This window comes from Eleutherodactylus coqui, chromosome 1 (assembly GCF_035609145.1).
Source record: "Eleutherodactylus coqui strain aEleCoq1 chromosome 1, aEleCoq1.hap1, whole genome shotgun sequence".
In the NCBI taxonomy this organism is placed as follows: domain Eukaryota; kingdom Metazoa; phylum Chordata; class Amphibia; order Anura; family Eleutherodactylidae; genus Eleutherodactylus; species Eleutherodactylus coqui.
In genome coordinates, this window is record NC_089837.1 from 104,098,324 (window position 1) to 104,119,027 (window position 20,704).

General features: G+C 43.5%; 1 protein-coding gene across 1 annotated transcript in view; it reads left to right on the forward strand.

Moving 5' to 3' along the window:
• Positions 1–6,607: 6,607 nt before the first annotated feature.
• Positions 6,608–20,704, forward strand: part of BOK (BCL2 family apoptosis regulator BOK) — a 34,437-nt gene continuing 20,340 nt past the window's right edge. Inside the window, exon 1 of the mRNA XM_066598558.1 lies at positions 6,608–6,836. The gene's annotated coding sequence lies outside the window, so the exon portion shown is untranslated. The remainder of the gene's footprint in view (positions 6,837–20,704) is intronic.

Sequence of the window (20,704 nt, forward strand, 5' to 3'; positions counted from 1 at the left end):
TTTTGCTCACTTTGGCAATCAGTCTCTCTGCCTCCTCCTTGGCAGTTTTTTATCTTTTCCTTACATATTTTGTTTTTTTCCCTGTATGTTTTCAACACTTCCTCACTGCCTTCTTGTTTTTAATAATTTGAACCCTTTCTTTTTTTCACTTATAGGCAGTCATTCTTAGATGAATAACTTCCTGTTTACACAAGCCAACAGTTGCTTGGTTTTTAGGTGAGCTGAAAACTTAGCGACTCTGACAAGTGTTCAGTCCCGCTCACTTACCCTGTTGGGTCCCATGTTTACGCGGCCCAACAGTCACGTAATTGCTCAGGACTGTCAGACCGTGTAGAAGTACCCTTAGCCAAACAAATAACTGAGACTCTGGAGAAATTTTGTGATCATGTAGGGTTTATCACATTTAAAGAGTATCTGTACTTTCACCTCCAGAGAGCTTCTGCTCTGTTAGCCATTTACGGCTCCTTCTGGCAGCTGAAGACGGCCCCATATAGGGCTTATATGGGGCCGTCTTCAGCTGCTGGAAGGAGTCGAAAATTGCTGACGGAGCAGAAGCTCTCCGGAGGTGAAAGTGCAGATACTCTTTAACTTGTCAGGGATTGGACGATCCCTTAGGCTGGGTTCATACAGAGCGGATTTGTCGCGGAATTACCCTGCGGAATTTCGCTGCGGCAAATCCGCCTGCAGACGCTAATCCTGGGGTTGGCCAGCCATGTGGCCAAAATTTTGTCAAAAATCTCGTCCACACGGGGTGGCAAAGCCAGCAGAAGCCGGGGCTGCGGTGCAGATTCCTGGGACGCAGCATGTCAATTCCTTTTTTTTTTCTGCTGCAGCCTCGCTCTCCTCTTTGGGAGAGCTGGCCACAACAGAAAAGCATGCGGCGAAGCTGCTCCAAAACCCGCGGCTAAGTGCCACGAATTTTGAAGCTGTGCTTTCCCGACAGAAGTCTCGTGGTTTTTTGCTGCCGCAAAACCGCAAGATTTCCACCGAGAATACGACCCGTGTAACCCCAGCCTTAGGAGCAACCAGAAATAGATATAATTTAGAAATAACTAAGGTCTAGTACAATGTGTGGGAACATTTATTGTTTTATGTTTTTATAAACTTATTGCAGTAAGATGAATAAACACTGCAGATTCATAAGAATGAACAATGCTCTAATCTGATTAAACAGTTGGAAAAGACAGCATGGCTCCTTTATAACATCTATGACTGGCTTCCGAATAAAGCTGGACTGCTTTTCAAAAAACGAGCTTCAAAGTACAGAAATTAAAAGCACTGAAAAGTATGCATAGGGGTGTAGATATAAGAGTGCAGATGTAGCGATTTCACCTAGGTCCCACATAAGAAGACACCATGTTTTGTTTTCATGGTAGTTGGGGGACTTGCAGATTTTGCATCAGGCGCCAGGAGTTTCTAGACAAGCATCTGAGTAAACAATAAAGTTAGTATGTGCGTGCATCTGAGATACATGTTTACCATGCACTTACTCTGCGTGATTACATTTGCTCGTTTGAAGGAATTTTGAGTGATATCGTACCGTGCACATGGCCCATTACTCAGTGTGCCTGAGAATGCCTGCTGAAGCAATCAGCCAGGGGCTTCTGGCACTCTGGACTGCACATGAGCAATACATCGCAGTGCTTCTACCCCTGTCCTTCCATCATGCACTTCTCACAGGATGGTAAATGCTATGGACATGGAAGGAAGTAGAAAAGGCGGACAAGATATCAGAGGAAGGTTGGAGGGTCATGTCACATAAAGAATGAAGAAAGTAGAGACCAGGTACAAAATAACTTACTGTGGTGATATACATTTGGGGTAACTCACCGGCCTGGCCGGTGCCGGTATTTTTTTTTTACCGGCCCTAGTAAAGGCCGGTATTTTTTTAATGCTTTCTGGAAGTGGGGATTGAATTCCCCACGTCCAGCAAAGATAATGCTCTGATTGGCTAGCCAGCACCGGCTTTAGCCAATTAGAAGCTGGCACTGGGTTAACCACAGCCATTCAGTGACGTCATTGAATAGCTGTGATTGGTTAACCCAGTGCCAGCTTTCATTAGCCGGTGCTGGGTAACCAATCATCCACAGGGCTTTGTTGTCGTCCTTCTCCAGGAACACTACATGTGTGTGAGGTGGTGACATCACTTACAGCGTGTGATCCCGGCCCTGCACTGTGTACTAGGAATCCTCTCCTTCATGGTTCCACAGCCAAGGACTCCTGGGTAAGTTGCTGAGAGCCACTGCTGCCATCATCCCTGTGTAACTGCAATTAGCAAATGGGTCAAGTGGGATGGAAGGGGGCTTAGGGGGGGGTGGGAATCTAAGTTTTTGAACTACTAGTGCAGAGACCAACAGGGACAGGTGACAGTGGGGGAGGAACTGCTCTGTGGGGGGCAGCTGGTGGGAAGTCCTGCCTCAGTAACTTTGTCAGGTATAAGAGAGAGTCAGTCAGTCCTATAATCCGTGCATCCCTCAGTTAGTCAGTCAGTTACATAGTCTTTCTGTTCTATAGTCCGTCTGTCTGTCCCTCAGTCAGTCAGTTCTGTAGTCCGTCTGTCTGTTAGTCAGTTCTTTAGTCTGTCTGTCCCTCAGTTGCACAGAACTAAGCCACACCCCCTTTTAACCATGGCCGGTATTTTTCCATGACAAAGGTGGCAACCCTATATACATTAGATATTAAAATGTTAGTCTGTGCCTGGAATACCCCTTTAATTACTGGAGAATTATTCATAGTGTAATCGAGAAAATGCTTGTTGAAGTCAGTTTGAGTAACTGGACTTGAAGCTACTAATTAGAACCAAAAGCTGGATAAGACTGCGTTAAACATGGAGTTAGGCTCCCTGTCCACGGCTGTTGCAGAATATCACTAGCAATATTCCACCGTGGGGAATGAAGGGGGAGACCCGTCAGTTCTCTGCGGTGAGCCTATCTGACAGATAAGCTCTCCGCGGAGAATCGCAGCAAATCACGTCATGCCACGATTTGAATCCCGTGAGCGGAGAATCGCTATGATTCTCCGCTCGTGGACAGGGAGCTGCGCTTTCCATAGTAACGCTATGGAAAGCGTGCACTGCGTTACCCACGACCGGATTATCCAACAGATAACGCAATGCAAGAACGCCAGCAGACAGGCAGCCTAACTCAACACGTCTGGTTAGACAGAGAGGTTTTGAATTGCAGCAGTATGTTAAGGGTGGAGGAAATGAAGTGGATTTCACTTTTTTGAAACCTGTTTAGTAAGAAATGTGTTGTCATGGAATTACTCGCCTCAGACTCATGCTGTGCCATAAGCTTTTCTACCTGGATTATACAGATTTACACATTGTTTAAGCATGACTACATTTTAGCAATTAATATCGTTTAGATCTTTGACATGCTGAAAAACAAAGTGCAAGCAATACAGGAAGTTTGCCTTACTTTATGTGAAGGTTTGGTCTGATACTTTAAAAACTATATAAGGGTATTACATTGAATTGCAATTCCCTAATATATTGTAATGTTTTCTCCCTTATTACAACCACTCTCTTACAAATTTAGGGCTCATTCACATAAGGGAATTTGCACAGCTAACTTACATGCCCCACAAAAACGCGACTATTATAACCAATGATTTCTTATGGAAAAATTCAGACGAAAGAATTTTAGCTGCACAAAAAAACAAAAAACACACCTAAAAAGATAGGACATGAGCAACTAACCTATCCTTAGTGCACAAAACGAAGATGCCTCCATAGACTCCTAGGGAAGACTATGCGAGGCATCCGGCAAAGGGAGAATAAGGGATTACCCAGCAGCGTGATGCCAGGGTTCTCCTACAGGGGAGATTAAGGGATTCCCCAGCAGCGCAATGCCAGGGTTCCGCTGCAGGGGAGAATAAGAGATTCCCCAGTAGCACAATGCCAGGGTTCCCCTGCAGGGGAGAATAAGGGATTCCCCAGCAGCGCAATGCCAGGGTTCCACGGCAGGGAAGATAGAGGGGTTCCCTGGCAGCAGGAGAATCCCTCCATCTCCCATGCAGGGAAACTCTGGCAGTCTCTGCAATAGCTCGGTACTCTGTGCTTGGCTGTGAACTAGTGACGTAGCGTATATTGCCAGGCAGAAAGAAGACTGCCTGTGAATACATGTAACGTCACAGGACGCAGAAGAATTGCCCAGCTGGAGGTGAGGTGACCCGGAGGAATGCAGGAGACAGGAGAAGATCAGCAATGAGAAGATGAGGTAAGTAGATTGCCTGGGGAGGAATAGGTGTGTATAGATTTTTTTTTTTCATGACAAAGCCCCTTTAGTAGTCCAGGAACTTACTATACAGTCACACAACATTAGAAAGTTTGTAAATGTTGCTTTAGCAAATGGCATATGTCCCATAAATCAGATGCTGTATCTTGTTATTTTTGTGATAAAGCTTTCCCACAGTAGATTTATTTTTACATTACACATTTTAGTCTACTTTATATATCACCCTATATATTATATGCTATCCACAATTTTTTTTCTTACCAGCAGGATTGGAAATCTCATGAAAACCACAATGACAAATTGAGCCTGGAGTTGCCTGAAGTCGTGCTAGACCTAACAGAACTTTCCACCATCTTCCCTGTGTTACAATGTTCAATAAAGCTGTATTCAGAAAGCCTCATCTTCATTTCCTCTCATTTGTGTGCTAGCAATTCTTTTTCCAACTAAAACACTTTCAGACATCCTGTCCCTGATACTGCCCACCCTTATGCGTCTTTTGTGTTGTTTTTCTCAGATAAGATTAAAATCTCCGAACACCCTCTTTTTACTTTGTTTAGTTATTTTCTATATTGTGCCTTGCACTATGTTAAATTGCGATGAATGATTCTAAACACTTTTACAGGAACCCCCAAAACACTAAGGCCCCTAAGACTTGTAAATACATACAAGTCATACAAATCTTGGTAAATACATTGCCTTGTTCTACTAGTAAGTAGAAAGCATCATATTGGCCTCGTGTGTATGTCTGACATAGGAAATTTAGATTGTGAGCCCTGTTGGGGGCAGCGACTGATTTAAATGATAACAATATCTATAAAGCGCTGCGGAATACATTGATGCTATATAAGCATCAGGAAATAAATAATAGCACTCCATGACTGATGAGAGCTGTATCAGTGATCTCCATCCTCTATGGGAAAGCACTAAATGTTTTCAGTGAATTATTAGGAGTCTTTCTGTTCTCTCTCGTGATTCTCCTTTTCTGTGATTCATTAATTGTTCATTTCTGGAAGGCCAGCTTCACACAGACTAAGCGCTGAGGAATTTCCGCTGCAGAATTTGCTGTAGAAATTCTGCAGCATTTACAGTACAAGCCATATGGAGGAGAGTTACAAAATCTCCTTCACAGAGTAAAAAATTTACACAACAAATCTGCAGTATTTTTGGAAAACACTGCACATTCTAAATCCTCAGCATGCCTATTTTATGTTGCGGATTTGAAATTCCAGGGCTAAAACCCGCGGCATATCCGCTAGAAAACCTGAGGCAAAATCCACACCATTTTGGTGCAGATTTTGCCACTGCTTTGCAGTGTATTTGCTGGGGTTTTTCAACTGCAGTGAAGACACTGTGTGTAAAGGTGCCCCTCAATTGTGAGAGTAGCTATGAGACTACTGCATTGTTGCTCCCCCTTTTTTTCTGGCTTGCACTCATCTGCAATCATGGATCTGGTGAAAAGATGAGCTTGGGCGTCTGGAATAAGACACCAGATTTTATCTCAGAAAAGCTGCAAAAGGTCTCCATCTGCCATGGGAGAGAGAATTAGGCCATTGGTTTTGCATCCACAACACCAGCCAACGACAGACTGCTACCATTCGTCACATCCAAATTATCGTTCAGTGTCAATATACTGTTGATCCTGTTGTAATTAAGAACGTGGTGTGGTCTGTATGTCAGAACATCCCTTCATACCGGTTGAGAGGTAGACCCTGTGATAGGGCATTTGCACAACGATTCCTAGTATCAGAGCAGCAGTTTAACAAATTATGCCTTGTCTTCCTAAGGTAAGTCAAGACAAACACCTCTTGTGGACCCCAGTGCTGGGGGTTATATATTCATTTTTTATTTTAGGATGGCCACCTACCCCCTATATCATTCTCAACTCTGAAATTCAGCAGTGCTTTTACTGTGTCATTGCATCCAAGGTCACATCATTAGCACCTGACATAAAGCAGCAATATGTAACTATTGAACTCCTAGTACCATAACCTGGTAGAATCAAAGATCTCTAGAGAACCTCAAAGCTGCCATTCATAGTTATGACATATTCGCAAATGACTGAGAAAACCAAAATTGCAATAAACCAAATGTATGTAGAGTATATCTGATCTGCCAATGAGCTGAGGTACAGCTTGAGTATAACGAGTCCTCATTGCAGACGATTATAACCCAACTACATGATTAAAGTAGAATTAGTACATATAAAAAAATTGCAGAAGTTGGGACATATGGCTCTAATTGGCATGAATTGCACCTTTACGCAGCAGTCTTATTCCCTCCTCCATTGCATTCTTGCTATTTTCCTTAGAAGGATAAAGCCTGCTTATTCCCTCCTTCCTCCCACCCCCTCCTGTCTCAAAGCTTCTGGTTAGGCTTGCTTCTGCCAGACCAAATGCATAGTGAGTACTGGGAAACAAGATCTGCCGCAGGAGCCAGTAGTCAAGGAGGAGAGAGCTCAGTGAGAACTAACAGTAGGTGGAACAGCACATAGGGGCTTACAACAAAGACACAAGAACATGAGATACAACCCATCAAAGCTGCAGTCATTGGTACCTGGAGAGCGACGTAGACATCAGTGACTTGTACTCCAGCGCAGGGGTGAGTACTGACTTCTTTCCTCCTTATTCTACTCTTCGTAGATGCATAAATAAGCAGTGGTGAAAGAATTGAATTTTCTTTAGCACTTCTAAATATAAAAATACTATATTTACGTCCAACTAATTGATGAGTACACGTTATACGGAGCTATTAAATGACAGGTGCAATGTATAAAAGCAGAGTAAAATCATAGAAAAGTAATCTATAATGCTGAGAGTAACTATGACAAAAGCATTTTCATCTACATATGCTCAAAAAAAACAAAAACAAAGCCATCCAACAAGTCATTGATTTGATTGGTTGGTTGACTTGAAGGTACTACGGTATGTGCAATGTTGCTTGTAAGGCAACCAGTGTGATTGAGAAATGCACCAACTATGAAATCTAAACACTGCACCAAAACCACACGTTAATGAAAAAATTCTTCAGAACAGATCCCTATTAAAAATGCAGGTGATGTCGCCTGTAAAAAATTACAAGTATTTTGTGTTTGTAGTGGAGTCAAAGAAGAAAAAGACAGCACAGATACGCAGCTTGAGAGGAGAGCAGGTTATGTGTGTAATGGATTGTTGCCGTAAAGTGTCCATAAATCTGCATTTATGTTCGCCATCAAAAAGCTGAGTGATTACTACTACTGAATACTAAACAAATGCACTGCCCGTTACAGTAGACTATGGAATGTATACTGTATAGGGTGATTCAGAAAGAATGATGCAAAAGTAAAGCTGATTGATTCATACTTGAATTGACATACAACAGCCAGAATGACATGAAAAGATAGAAGAACTCTTCAAGTTTTTAATGCACCTTACAGATGTTCCATTGTCTAGTGTCCGTTGGTGACACTGGACAATCTAAAACACATCTTTGCTGCAGTGGAATTGATAACAGAGGATATTCTAGGATGTCTGGGCAGAACTAGACTACTGACTTGACATCTGCCCTGTCACCAACTGTGTCCAAACATCTGTAAGGTGCAATAAAAACTTGAAGAGTTCTTCTATCCTCTCATGTCATTCTGGCTGTTGTATGACAATTCATGTATGAATAAATCAGCTTTACTTTTGTACCATTTTTTTTAAAAATCGCCCTGTATACTAGATTGCCGTAAGGTTGGTTTGTGCCCTGTGAAGCTCCTTGTATGGGTGTAGCCCATATAGTGTGCCATATACTGCCCAAATAATACAATCAGTAAACTAGGGAGTATAGCTGGCTGTGCAACTATAGATTTAGGCATCAAAGTGGAGTTGAGGGTGCAATCTCTGGGTACCCAGGCCATCAGGAGTAGCGCCCCCATCAGTAGTGGCAGATGATGTGTCCTATGCAAGTGGAAAGCTCTAAAGCTGGTCCTGATTGTTATAATGGATACTATACAAAATACCATTCTAGTGACATAGGTAAGACGTGTCCTTAGATCGTCTCTCAATATTTCTCCTCCTAATCCGGTTACATTTTTGCAAAGGCAACACATTCCAGTGTGAGTCATTCTTCTTAATTGTCCTATATAATCCACATATTTTAGTATATTGCAAGACTGCACTAATATTTGATTGTAAATATGTTACTGTGCCTCAATATTATGTAATAAATGCATACCAAGCCTTCAACTGTGGCGTATAATCCCCAGGTTGTTTGAACTGACCTGCCTATTGTCAACTATCGGCTTCCTTGACACACACACTGGTACATATATTTCTGACAGGCTTTTTTTGTGGTGCTAGTGTAGTTTGTACTTCTATGTTTTTTTTATGTCCCATAGAGAAGCCTATACAAAAATGTCCAGAAAAAAAAACACCAAACCTACAGCCTTCACTGGCACAAATAGGCACGACAACTGAAAAGTGCCACAAAAAAATTTCCTTTCTGACTTAAGGCTTTTTTAGATGGGACGACTGTCGGGCAAACGATGCCCGCCACTCGTCCCTGCACATACTAGCTCTCATGCTGCTGCATGGGAGCTAGTATCTCCTCTCGCTCCCCCGCCTCTCTCCATTGACATAACACAGCGGGATTTCCACAGTGGAGTTCGACCCTGTGCCCGGCCGGTGACCCCAGCTTACCTGTCCAGCGTTTTCTCTCCTGCTGCGAATGTGCCAGCTGGAGCGCCGGCCGGCACATGTGCAATACAGAGGACGCTGCACCGTCGCTATTGCAATGACGCAGCCTCCTCTGCTGCAAATGTGCCAACCAGAGCGCCGCCCTGGACATGTGCAGTTCAGAGGGCACCGCGCTGTCGCTATGGAGATGACACGGCTCCTACAATGGCCGTGGGACAGATTGCTTCCAATGACTTCAATGGAAGCCATCCATCGATAGCCCGCACAAAATCACACCATGCTGTGATTGTTCCCCCGCAAGCGGAAAATTGCAATCGATTTCCGCTCGTGGGCAGGATTATAGTGTTTTCTCATAGCATGCTATGGGCTTGTTTTGCTGCAGAATCTGGAGGTGGAATCCCTCTCCGGATTTCGCAATGCAAATCCACCCCGGGTGCAGGAGGCCTTAGGGGGCCCATAAGGCCTCCTTTCTCCATATAGGGAGCCCAGTACTATGAACAAAGCATTATAGTTGGGGGACCTGTTACTGATTTTGCACTTGGGCCCAGGAGCTTCAAGCTACGCCTCGGTGTTCAGGGGTTAAGAGAAGTTGTGGGGCCCCTAAGATAAACTGTTGTACCTGGGCCCATGAGCCATTAGCCAGGTTATATTCAAGTTTTTTTGTGCGTGTATTCCCTGCATTTTTTTTCACACACTCACAAAAAAATAGAAAAGTGCACAATTGATGTTATTATATTTTGAACTACCGTCTCTTACCAACATGCACAAAAGTGCAGTGAATACGTATGCAACTGCATTTTTGCTGCATTTTTACGCAATCCCAATATAATGGATGATTTTAATACCATAATACTATCACATACAGCGCCAAGATATAATACTGCAATATAAAGCAGATATAGGTCCCCCATAGAATATCATAATAACATGCACCATTCAAATAATACCCATTGGGGTACATTCACAAGGCAGCAGATTTCAGCCTTTCAATTGAATTGAAGTCAAAGGCTTAAAATCTGCAGCAGATTTGTTTAAAATTTACAACAAAATCTGCAGCAAATCAGTGATTGTGAACACACCCTAAGGCTACATTCTTACGAGCGATCGCAATATTGGGCGGAGAAACTTGGTTCGATATTGCGCTACTCGGCTCAATATTGTTCTTGTCAATGTGCCTTTTACATGTAAATGTGGGGCGTTTTCATGCGAAAACACGTTGCATCGGTTCTGTGAAATTCCAATCCTCACGTACGTCTTTCGTGCGCAATTGAGAATCACAAGTGTTTGCCATTAATTTAAATGGGAAACATCATACTCGCAAGACACATCGCACGGCATGCAAGTGCCATCGATGTCTTTAAGGTCCCATTGAAAACAATGGGCGATGCATTTCAAGGAACACGAAAAAAATAGGACATGCCATGATTTTTTATCTTGCAACACACAAAACTAACACTAGTTTCGCGCTCGTATGCATGTAGCGGAAATGGTGCTGATTCTCGAGTTGTGAAAATCCACACCAAAATCCGCATCCTTTCCCTGTCAAAAATAGCGCCAAAATCCAAACCTTTGCTGCAGAGTTTGACTTGGATTTGGCAGCGAATTTGCAGCTGATTTCACCTTTTTCAATAGGAGGGCTGAAGTTTGCTGCAGGTCCGCACCCACATCTACACGGATTTTGGTGTGGATTTTCTGCTAAATATAAAAAAATAAATCGGTATATCAAGTAGAAAGAAGTCAGCTCACCCATTCTTCTTAATTCAATTTAGCCGGTTCAATTCACAGGAGTGCAAGGAAAACCCGGTAGACTACTGATAATTGTGTTACTCCAGAATAAATGCATAAAATTCTAGCACTTCCTTAAAAATGTAGCTTTTATTTCTTAATATCTATTAAAAAAAACTGGTTCCACAGTTTAACATAGTGCCTACGTGTACGCATTTCTAGCGTATACTTCCCCAATAGAATACTGTAAATTAGTTTCCTAATTATACCACCATATACTGATTAATAATAATGGTTAGTTTTACTACTGGGTACCTCTCCTCAGTAGCCTCAAAGGAAATAGAAGATTTGGGCTATTGCCAAGTTTGCCATCACCACCCAAAACCAACCTTGACCATAAGGCCAGTTTCATGTGACGATATTAAGGGCACACTTATCCCTATTATAGATATATAAGTATCCTGGTCCAACCACAAGTCTACTAACCCGAACCCAAAGCATCAAAGATTCTTACAGTGCTTTGAGTTTGGGTCAATAGGCCCATGGCAAAGCCAAGACACTTGTCCTTATTACAGGCACTTCCAATTCGTTATATGAAACTGACCTAGGCAAAACACAGATTCCGATAGATAGATAGATAGATAGATAGATAGATAGATAGATAGATAGATAGGAACCTATTTTAAAATAATGCAACAATTCCAATAGCCAACAAGCCAAAGACAATAACCTTTAGCATTGTCAAGATTTATTGTATTTTTGCATTGTAGTGAGGCCAAGCTTGCCCTAGTTATGTTCTGCTTATATTTGCTTTCTGCTACGCCTTCAGGAGCTACCCCAGTGCATTAGCATAAATATCATAGGCTTCATCGCTTTCAGCAAAATCCGTAGTTGACTTTTCATTGCATTCCTAGGTGAGCCTCACTTGGGAAATGTCTGCATTATGAATTATAGCATAATTCTGTGTACATTGACTTTCCTGCATTTATCAATTCAGCTCTATAAAAATTAGAACTCTCATACGACTCCTTTTTCTTTTTCTGTGCTCTGCATTGTATTGGAGAATATGGTGCTATATACAATAGAGACACCTTACAGCAGCACAGAAAGTGCCAACATGTAGCATGTCCAGAACATGGAACTAACATGTACATGAGCCCTGATATCAGTGGCCTCAGCATTCAGGTGTCAGCCACTTGTAGATTGGGGGCACCAATGGAGCACCTGTGCTGGACGAGCGGAGAACTGAAGAAATGAGTAGCGCTTTTTTTTAACTTTGGAGCGTTCGCTGCTGTTTTTATTTTATGTATTTGAAAAATTGGATAACCCCTCTAATCTGTCCTGCAAATAGTTTGTGTGAGCCACAATCTTCACACAGGCCGTATTTGCTGCGGGCTTTTCGCAGCGGCAAACCTGCAGCAAATACACTGGTAATCTGCAGTGTTCAAATCCGCACCTAAATAGTGCAGATTTGGCTACAGTTTTTGTAGCGGATCTATTGTGGATTTTGACCCTTGTAGTTCAAGGGTTGAAATCTGAAGTGTAAATCCACAGAATATATATTACGTTTGTGCAGGGGTAGATAACTGTGACGCATGAATGTCTCACCAAGATGTTGCTTTTGTCCACAAGAGACAAATATAGACATATATTTAAACACCAAAATATAGGGATCACAAAGGGGGTCAAAAAGCGATAACAAAAATGCAGGAGTGAGAACACTCTCCCTAACCAACTTTGGCTTGGTGGACCCTGCCTAAAAGCAGGTGATCATCCTGATAGGACAGACATGTCCCCATGTCTTGAACCTAAGGGACATAGCTTGTCGCTAGATGGAGAGTAGAGAATGATATATATCAGATGGAAAAAATTTATATATATATATATATATATATATATATATATATATATATATATACACACACACACACACACACACACATACACATAACAAAGCTGGGCAAGGTATTACTGCTGGTACAAACACCTCCTGCAAGAAAATAACCAGCACCCATGTAAAGACCAGCCCAGAGGTAATACACTTTCATTATGGCTGATTGACCAGCTAGGGGAAATACCACTCTGGTAGCCAATTAGTTTTATACCACAAGAGATATTGTAGGGAGGTAGAGAAGAAGGTAATGTTAAATACTCAGGGATTCCCGATAGATGGAACTTCTGCAGTGACAGGAAACACGAAGGGATTACATAGATGACTTCTAAGGGAACTTCTCCAGTAACAGTTAAGAGGCACTCATCTGTGCTGAATAATAGGGGCAATGCATCGAAGGTCTCATCATATAGGCTGGGACTGCCATTGTGATTCCACCCCAGATCTACTTCTTGATTGTGGCTTGCGTGCCTTAACACTGAATAGGCATGCTGTGGATTCCTTACGGATATTTTCCGCTTCATTTGAAGGAAATGTATTAAATCTCCACATGGCTTGTGCTGTAATGTTGTGGAATTTGCATGGCGTATTCTGAAGTGCCTGCGGGAATCCAACCCAAATGAGCTACATATCAACCAATTAACCTTTTTTTCCTTTCCCATTCAAAAATATTCTACAGCAAGGAGCAAATCCTGTAGTTTACTACAGCATGAACTAGAAGGGTTAAACAAGACTTCAAAACTGCACAGAATCCAGAAAGTCAATTTATTACTCATCTGTTGGCAAAAGTATAATTGTCTACTGATAAATGCCATCTAATAATACCCAGCCGAGATCGCTCAGTTGTAAAACAGATCACAAGTAGTAGAAATCCAGAACACAGTTGGAGTCTCTTTCCATAGCTGTTCCCAGTGACTGGTGTAATATGTTATTTATCGCACAAGTGTTGTCACAGCTCTACTCCTACTAAATATTGCATTCATGTCCTATCAATAATGAGTCAGATAGATTTGGATATGCTGCCTCAGAACAATATATAGACTCAGGGCAAAGCGTTCAACAAGCGCTCAACAAACACAAATGTGGGTATTATTGTATCTTGACGCCACCGGGAGCTAGGGGTTTGACAGGGCATGGATGCAGGAACACCCCTGTCACAGCCCTAGCTTCTGATTGGCTGGCTTTATGTAGGTCCTAGCAGCCCTAAAGCAAAGCTTCCAGGGCAGGGCACAATTTATGCACTGTGTGTCCGGGGAGCAGCAAAAGTGCTCTGCTCAATAATGCAGGCACCCCCACCGCTGTGGACCGCTGAAGGCTGCTGCACATACACTCCTGCCCCGCTGCTGCCTCCATTGGCGTCCGAGAACCCGCTGCTCTCCCTGCCGCTGTGCTCTCCGCTAAGTAACTTGGGCACTTCCCGCACTCTGCTGCGCTCACCCATATGTCGCTGTTAAGTGTGGAGCGCCAATGCTCAGCACTCTTTTCCACAGCAGCGCATTTAAGTCCCCAGCGCCGCCGCTCACTGCTCCATGGGATAGCAGCGGTGTAAAGCCAAGACAGGGCGCTCTCACCTTCCTTAGCGCTATAGTCTGGTGCCCAGCAGCGCTCATAAGTCCCGACCAGCGCCTGTCACCTTACTGCATGCCAGACTCCCCCCCCGCCTACAGGTCCTGTCGGGCCCAGCACTGGGAGACAGCCTTTCCTCCACGCTGGACGCCGCTGCCTACAGGAGCTGTGAGGGCCAGGACAAGGATACAGCCGTTCCTCCACGCCGGACGCCAGTGGCTACAGGACCTGTGAGGAGCAGGATGGGGAGACAGACGGATAGCCAATCAGGAACAGGGGGCGGCAACCCCCTGTCAAACACTCAGTATCTTGACTTCACCTGAACTTCCGGTGGCATCAAGATACAATAATACCTACAACGTGACCATCAGATTTGGTCATATAAATATATTATATTCAGTATATCCATATAAAGCTTCAGCTACAAAACATCTGTTAAATATAACCTTGATACATTCCAACTAGAGATGAGCGAACACGTTCGGCTCCGCCCCTTTTTCGCCCGAACACCGAACTTTGCGAACACTTCAGTGTTCGGGCGAAAAAGTTCGGGGGCCGCCGTGGCAGCGCGGGGGGGTGCGGCGGGGAGTGGGGGGGAGAGGGAGAGAGAGAGGGCTCCCCCCTGTTCCCCGCTACTGCCGCCCACGCCGCCGCGCATCTCCCCGCCCCCCGGCGGCACCCGGACACTTACGCGCGAACACTGCAGTGTTCGGCAAAGCCGGTGTCCGGGTGCGGATGTGTCCGTAACGGACACGTTCGCTCATCCCTAATTCCAACCATCAAAAAGCATTTAGCAAAACCACATGTGGTTTTACCTTAAATTGCTGTGGTTTTGCAGAGCAGTTTTCCTATAAGTGGCCTGAACAAGTGTTAATCCATGTGTTTCACCTGTACAAGCTCCACAGCCCCAAACCATATTGTAAAACTGTGGTCACCGCACAACGCACTGGCACCCTACTGGTGCATGAACAGGGATTTAAATTGTATTGCAATCAATTTTTCTAAATTTAAGAAACAGACTAAGGGCGCCCACCCACTGGCGATTTTTTTTTCTTTGCGTTTTGCGTTTTTTCTCAAGAGCAATTAGAATTGAATGTACTCCTGTCCACTGGCGTTTTTTTTTTGCGTTGCGTTTTTTAACATAGGAACTGTCAGTTGCATATGTGTCCTTATTTTTCTCCTAATGCACCCATGAAAGTCAATGGAAATTAATGGAAAAGCCGCGAAAACGCCGCGAAAAACGCGGGGAAAACGCCGCGTTTTTCACGCACGAAAATCGCAAACGCCAGTGGGTGGGCGCCCTAAGGCTAGGGCTACATGGCATCAGAATGCCTTACTGTAGAACACCAGAATATCCTCCACACCAAGAGTGCAGCTAGGGCAAGGCTAGAGCCCATATAAATGATGCTATGGTGGCCCCCCTCGTGTAAGTGGGCCATCACCCCTATCCCAGTGGCTACCACACCTCTGTTCCCTTGTGAACCACTTGGCAACTAGCAATTTGGTTAATGTAGTTCAGTGATCTAGGGGTGATACTATATGCAAAAGCTATAGTGTGCTTTCACACGGGCAAGATTATTCCACCAGGCTTCACCGCAAGACACAGTTTAAGTTGCTGCTGTGGATTTCTGGACCAAAATCTGCAGGTCTAACTGCGGATTTTGATGCAGAATTACAGGCAGATTTAAGTCATTTTCAATTCCACAAGTAGCCTGGCACACCACTCTTATGAAAGATGCCTAAAAGAAAATTTGTCCTTGCTGCCTATAGCAAACAATCACAGTGCAGATTTCATTTCTTATACTACTGAAGGAAAATTAAAACTTTCATTAGAGTATGGTGCCAGGCTACTTTTCTGTGGCCCACCCTGTATATTAGAACTCAAAAAGAAACTGCTAAGACAAAAAAATAAACCTAAACTACAGCAATGTTATTCTATACCATATCTCACAGTCTTGATCACTGGAAACACGCTTTAACACGTTCTGCATCCTGTCCAATTCTCATTTCCATTACCACCCTCTGCTGAGGATCTGACAAGTCTTGCAGAAATCAGTGGGATCTGCCAAAAAAACACGTAATGTCACATTTATAAAATTTCACCTGTAGCAGAGGAAGCACTGACTGTATCTGCAAAGATTAGTCACCTGCAGAAACACCATTTGTTGTAAAACATAGATAACACTTTTACAGGGAAATTAGCTAATGATTTTTAATAAGTTACATTGACGACATTCACATTGTGTAATCCGACCTTTAGGTTAATTGAATCAAATATCACAGGAAATAAAGGCCATAAAAGTGGAGGCCTGTTTAGGGCTAATCAGTACATTTATGAGGGTGCCCTTCCTGTGACACTTATGGTCTTATCAACCGGGACAAATGGCAAGTGAGGAAGACCTCAAAGTAGATACAGGAAAATACTGCAAAACACAGATAACAGTTCTGTACAATAGAAAGAGTGTTACAGGGAAATGTAGTTGTTGCTTCATGTTTTTCTTGTAAAGCACCTGCAAGTTGCACAGTTCTTTATAATACAAAGCAGGACGGGGCTATTTATGCATTACTTGGGAGAACAAAAATATGTCTCGGGTGAAATTCTAGCTTTGTTCATCATGGTGCCTACTGCCATTTCTTTTTAGATTCAGAAAAAGTTTTATGAAAGAAACAAAGTAAATAGTAATTTTTATTTTAAATTGAAATGTACAAATTAGGGACCATTTATTCAGCCATATACCGTCCATGTATTCCCCAGACAGTACACAGCCCCATAATAGCCTACGCGGCTATTATGCCCAATGGTCCGTGTGAAATAGATCATTGTATTACCTATTCTTGTCCATTTTTATAAATGAGAATAGGACATGCAATGTGTAGAGTCCATGGAGAAAGAGCAGCATACAGAAGGGTGTCTGTGTGTTGTCCAAAGCGAGTTGCGCCCAAATTCCTTGAGTGCAATATACTTATGGCCGTGTGAATCCAGCTTTAGAAAGTGCCACAGGTACCGTAGTATGTGTAGTAAAAAACAACATATTTCTGTTACAGTACTAGTAGTGTGCACAGGTATGCACGGCGCTAGACTCCCTGACTCCCACCCACGCCAATGTCCCTTCCTGGAGGTAGCCCCAAAGGTGGACAGGTCCAGGCCGCCAACACTGACCCTATGCTGCCAAGTGGCAGGACAGAAAGGAACCGCCGTACCAACACAGGACAATCTACTAGTACTGACAGGCTAGGCAGATGGAATAACCAACACGATAGGAAAACCACAGGACCAAGGCAGAGCTGGATTGAGCCAAGGTAACCTCCACAGGAGCAGGACCGAAGTAAAACACACAGGGAATGGAATAAAGTACCAGAGCCAGACACTCAGCAGGTCTGAGCAGCAGGACTGCTCAGGGAACACTGGAGAATAATCGGCAACTCCCAGGCAGAAAGAGCTGGCTCTTATAGGGAGGCGGGAGAAGCTGATAGGCAGACAGATGCATCAATCACCAGCACACCTCTCAGACCCTAGCATGGTAATTAACCTGGACTAAAAAGGACAGGAGCAGTTAACCCTGGCTTGTCTGAAAAGAGCCTACAGAAACAAGGTGTGCTGGCAAATAATTAACTATGTGCTGACAGAAGCATGACAATTTTCTTATATAAGTTAGGCTTCTTTCGCATGAGCGCATATCGGCCGGCCGTTTTCACGGCTGGCCAATATGCGCTGTGATCTGATGCATTGGATTCCAAAGCATCAGATCACATGGGCATATTTCTGAGACGTAAAAACGCCCGGCCAAGCCAATATAGCACCGGGCGTTTTTATGTCAGGCCCAAAAGATAGTCCTGGAACTATCTTTTGGACCGGAATATGTCTGCCGCTGCATGGGCTCCTATGGGAGCCCATAGCAGTGGCCATAGGTGGGAGGGAGTTTAGCAGCGTGGCAGGGGGCGGGGTGGGCGCAGCTAAGCGCTTGCCCTCTCCCTAGCCATGTCCTTAGCCATCAGGGGAAGAGGCGGGGCGGACCAGCACTTAGCCTTGTCCCCGTCCCGCCCCCTCCCACTGCACAGAACGAGCAGGGAGGAATGAGAGGTGAGCCTGCAATGGGGAGGGAGGAAAAATGGGCGATGGCCTGGTGAGCTCGGTGCATTTGCCGATATGCGCTTATGTGAAAAAAGCCTTATAGTACATCAAAACCTTCAGTACATATTAGGACCTTAAACAGAGGTAAAAAAGAGCTGTACCACAAGTTAAAAAAAAAATATTGTGCAACCGATGGTTCAAACTAAGGCTTTATTCACACGAGCGTTTTTTGGCAGCAATGTAGCTGAATTGTCACCCCCAACAAAAAAACCCGACCATCTGAGGTATGGGATTCTAATGCATTTGTTCAGATGGCCGATTTTGCATCTCGTAAAAACGTTGTAGCAGAAAAATTAGAACATACGCTGCATGAAAAATGTGGTCTTGCCCTATCTTTCGACCTTTATACGCTGGCAGCTCCTATAGACTCTTATGGAAGCTGGGAAAAAAGGGAGGGGGAGGCAGTTTAGCAGCGTCCAATGTTGGGGAAAGCTTACAGGTGCCTCTATATAGCCATTTGAAGTTGTTCCGAGGATTCCTGCCGAGCGAGGGATTTCCGGGCTGTGGCATATTTTTTCGCTTATACATCGCAGCCAGCCATGTGAATGGACAAGAAAACGCTAATTAAGCTCAAGACTTGATCGTGTCATTTTTTCATTCACATAATTTAATGGCGTCATGTTCTTGTGAAGGAGCCCTAAGGGTGCATTCAGACGACCGTATATCAGCTGGGTTTTCACGCCCAGCAGATATACGGTGTCCCTCCCTGCAGGGGGAGGAGGCTCTGAGCTCCCGCCTCCTCTCCGTCCCTCTGCACTATTTGCAATGAGAGGGGGTGGGACAGGGGTGTGCCTAAGTTCCAGGAAGGAGAGGAGGCAGAGAGGGGGTGGGAGCTCAGAGCACTGCTCCTGGCTCTTCCCATCTCCTCCCCCTGCAGAGAGAGACGCCGTATATCGTCTGGGCGTGAAAACCCAGCCGATATACGGTCATCTGAATGCACTCTAAGAGTGTAATTACATGGGCAATTTTCATGCACCGAATACATAGAAATCACACGCGAAAATAACTAACTCAGTTCAATGAGTATATTTACATAGACGATTTTAGAAAAGTTGTAGCATGTCCTATTTTGGAGCAAATATCAGACATTATTTTCTATGGAACTAAAAAAAATTTGCAGCGCACTTGCCCATGCACGCAAGTGCGATGGGATTTTTTTATTTTTTACTATTGAAACAATATGCGATTTTTACAAGCAGCAATATGATGCATTTTTCTCAGGGAAAATCATAGGTTTACAAGAGTTTCTCAGACCAATATCACGCTTGCGTTACACACTTTTACAGCTCTCTTAAAAGACTTCTACAGAAGTATTCTATGCTGTGTGTTTGTGTTTAAGACACAGGGAAAGCAATTACAGAGCATGAGAGAATTTGAAGGCGTACAAACATCAGGGACAACCGGGTTACCGTAGTATGGAGGGTTTTACTCAGTGATAGACATGCTTGAAACACTGAAGAGTGACTGTAGAAAAGGACCATCAGGTCTATCTAATCTGCCCTTATATTAGCGGATTTCGAATATCTACAGAAGTATGCAGAAGAATGAAGGAACAGCTGGTGTGTGTGTGGGTGCTCATTGCTTGTTGAAGATTTGTCGCCAGTGGACAATCTAGAGTTTGCTCCAGAATGGGTTGACATATTGAATCCCCAAGTGTGTGCTCACAATCTCATGTGATCTTAAATACTCTTGAATAAAAAAGCCAAATATATTATAAGAGAATTATAAAAAATTAAATATGCAAGCTTTTGAGGCTACTAGACCTCTTTATTAGGCTATGGGTCATTAAGCCTCAAAAACTTGTATATATAATTTTTTTAGCCGGTTAATGTATCACCTCATAATATTTTGTCGTTTTTATACAAGAGTATTTAACATCACATCAGATTTTGGTAACATACAATTTTTGCTCTACTCTTTTTGCTTTTACTCTACATAGAAAGTAGCACTTTCATTGGCCATAAGCAATAAGAATGATAGGGGCTAACTATGACGATAATAACCTGTTGAGGTATCTGTTAGCATGAATTTAGACAGCTTCATTAAAAGAGCTATAGACAATGCAAAAAGATACTTAAGCAGAGCTGACAGTTCTACATAAGCACTTCACTTTCCCAGAACATGGACAATCCAAAAATAACTTTCATAGAGTCACGATCCACTTGTTAGCTGTTGCCTCAAGTACTAAGAATGATAGTGAGCCATTACGAATGTAGCTAAAAAATGATCCTAGTAGAAGGTGGTGTCGAGGCTGCAGTTCTCAGCAAACCAAAGAAACAAGAGGACACGCTGTCTAAGTGGATACATATTTAGTGAGAATGCCTGGTAGTTCATGGATAAGCATTGGGGTCATTTTAAAAAGTTACTGAAGTTGCGTCCAGTCATCCCAGCACATACACAGACATGATGGCCCACACCATTCTAAGTCATCAGAAGTTTCCAGATGTGCCGAGGGGAAGACAAAGAGGTCAATGACCACAGTGTTGCTTGTGTTTGA